We start from the raw sequence: 2,820 nt of genomic DNA, 5'->3' as shown, positions 1-2,820 counted from the left end.
TTTCCTTGGAACTGGACTGTGATGAGAGGCACTTGCCATGAACATAAGCTACTGTCTTTTCTTTTCTTTGAGACGGAGTTTCGCTTGTTGCCCAGGCTGGAGTGCAATGGCGTGATCTCGGCTCACCACAACCTCCGCTTGGCAGTTCTCCTGCCTCACCCTCCCAAGTAGCTGGGATTACAGGCATATGCCACCATGCCCAGCTAATTTTTGTATTTTTAGTGGAGACAGCATTTCTCCATGTTGGTCCGGCTGGTCTCAAACCCCCAACCTCAGGTGATCCACCCGCCTCAGCCTCTCAAAGTGTTGGGATTATAGGCGTGAGCCATCACGCTCGGCCAGCTACTGTCTTTTCTTTGACCCAACCTTTCCAGTTTTTGAAGATAAAGCGGGAAATAATCTTCTCTGAAGATACTTGATAAAAATTTCCAAAAATTAAACACATGCTTCCACTTCATTGATAAAAATTTACCACAGTTTGACACTTGGGTCTAGTTCAGCTGACGGATGAGCTGATTGATGCCTTCACCCCGATAGCCAGGTGTGCCTATCTCCTTGAGGAAGCCCACTCTATTTTTGGTAGCATGATGGGTCACTGAGAGGTGGAAAGGGCATAAGAACCATGAGATCTCCTGGAAATGCTTCCCTGGGAAGGCAATTTCAAGAATGAGGTCTTCCAAGCAAATGACACCAAACTTCCCCAGGTGCTCCTCAATCGCTGTGTTATCTGACAGAGGGATTGTCTTATTCTTGACCTTGGCTTGTCCACGTTTCAAAATGAGTTCTTGGACAGATTTCAGATTTGGAAATCCCCAAGTCACATAAGGTTCCACTATACGCAGCATTTTTAGGTTCTGGGGGGTGACTTTTACAAAGACACCACTAAAAATTTTCTTTAGGTGAAGTCTTGCAATGGTTCTTTGCACCAGTAAACTCACACCATCAATCCTTTCGATGCGTACAACAAAGGCCAAGGAATGTTTATCTGGCAATTTCAAGGCATTAGGTTTCACTTATAGTCATCTGAGACGCACCTTGTCACGTTTCTGCCGCCAGGAATCATGTAGGAATGATTCCAGTCGCTTAAACCTGAGCCCTTTTCCTTTCCTCTGCTCCTTCTTTGCCAAAAGTGCCTGCTTTGCCTGGGTGACTTTGAGGGCTTGATAAGCCTTCCTCTTTTTCAGCAGATTTTCTGGAACCAAAGGGATTTTTCTTTGCTCTTGCTCCGTCATCTTTCTAGTGGTCAACATATTACAATTTCTTATACAATTTCTTATAACATTGAAATTGTTTCATATTACAATTTCTATTACAATTTCTTATAACCCACTAATAAAGGAGAGATTTATTATTTAGATATAGCAATGAAACTTTTTATTTTCTCATTTGTTTAACTCAGTCTCTTCCTCATTGAGTATAGGAAATTATAGCATGGAGGAAAAAGGAATACATATTCATTGAATGCCTATTATGAACTGGGCACTGTAGTAACTAATTTATAAACACAATCTAACTTATAATCATTCAAGGAAATTTCTGTCTCTGAGTACTTAAGAGAGGTTAAGATGTAAGAATTTAACCAGAACTGTGAGACACAAAGCCTACATTTTATCCACTAAATCTGTTAATATGTTTTATATTAAGTGACTTAATTGAAGATGTGCCATGAAAGGATTCCTGCAGATTCCTGTTTTTATTTACTAGGATATCAAGGATTGGGATCTGTCTATAATACATGATCAAGATTAGCACTAAATACAATGGATATGCAACCTGATAAAAGCAATTTGAAACATTATAGGAAGGCCCTGTGATCCAAAAGTAAGTCAACTACCCATTTGTTTATTCAATCATAAATATAGTTACTGAGCACTTATTCTGAGCCAGACAGTGTGCTATATGCTGAGAATCAAATGATGAACTTAATAGACATCATCCCTGCCCTCACAGAATTTTTGTGTTAAAGGTCTGAGAGTCCCTGTAAAGGCCTGTGAGTGTCTTTTATAGTTGTGTCGTTTTATAAGTTGTAAAGTCCTTTCAAAAGGCTTTATTTAATGCTTATCTCATCTGTGTAAAATAGGCCAGGTGACTTCAACCATCTAATAATATATTGAGCCTCGCATGTAACAGATTTACGTAGCCTATTCACAGCTTGTGTGTGAAAGTATTGGGATAAAAACCTAAGTCTATGACTCCAAAGGGAATTCTTCTTTCACTGTAACACCACAAATTCTTTTGTAAATGAAAATAATTCTACAGTCCCCAAGAAACAATGTATTAGATATTACTTAAAGTTGTTTTCATTGGTAAATTTTGGCACCCAAGTGAACCTCTGTTTTAATTCAAATCTAAATAACAGAATGCTAGGACTAGAAAGGATCCTAGAGATTATTTCGGTCTAAATTATTCATTTTACAAATGAAGAAACTGAGATCCAGGGAAATTATGTGAATTACAGCCAGTCAGTGAAAGAACCATTGAGCCTCCTGATTGTGTTCAGCCCCCTTTTCAGTGTCCTGTGAGGACTTTTCATAGCATTAGTATTCCTGCTATTATGTCTTCCCTTTACTGTGTTTAATGGGGTTGTATGATCAGCTTTTATATTCTAATAATCCAGATCCATTTGCCTGGATGAAAAATTTTGTTCTCGTCTTTTCTTTTATTCATCAAAATGCCAAAGAAAGCACATACTGAAGTATTATATATCCTAAAATGTTATTGCTCACATTTATGTTCTCTTGTTCCAAGAGGGAAACAACACTATTAAATTATAACAAATCTGTTTGTAATGTATTCTGCAGCTTTACGATGGCCTGTAAT

At 38.3% G+C, this 2,820-nt stretch overlaps 1 pseudogene; it reads right to left on the bottom strand.

Annotated features, from left to right (window-relative positions):
• Positions 1 to 491: 491 nt before the first annotated feature.
• On the bottom strand, positions 492 to 1,239 carry LOC698657 (ribosomal protein uL30-like pseudogene; annotated as a pseudogene).
• Between the last annotated feature and the right edge of the window lie 1,581 nt (positions 1,240 to 2,820).

The sequence above is a fragment of the Macaca mulatta genome, chromosome 18 (assembly GCF_049350105.2).
Source record: "Macaca mulatta isolate MMU2019108-1 chromosome 18, T2T-MMU8v2.0, whole genome shotgun sequence".
NCBI classification, from domain to species: Eukaryota; Metazoa; Chordata; class Mammalia; order Primates; family Cercopithecidae; genus Macaca; species Macaca mulatta.
Note: the sequence above shows the minus strand (reverse complement) of the source record. Positions and strands in the feature narration are given on the sequence as shown.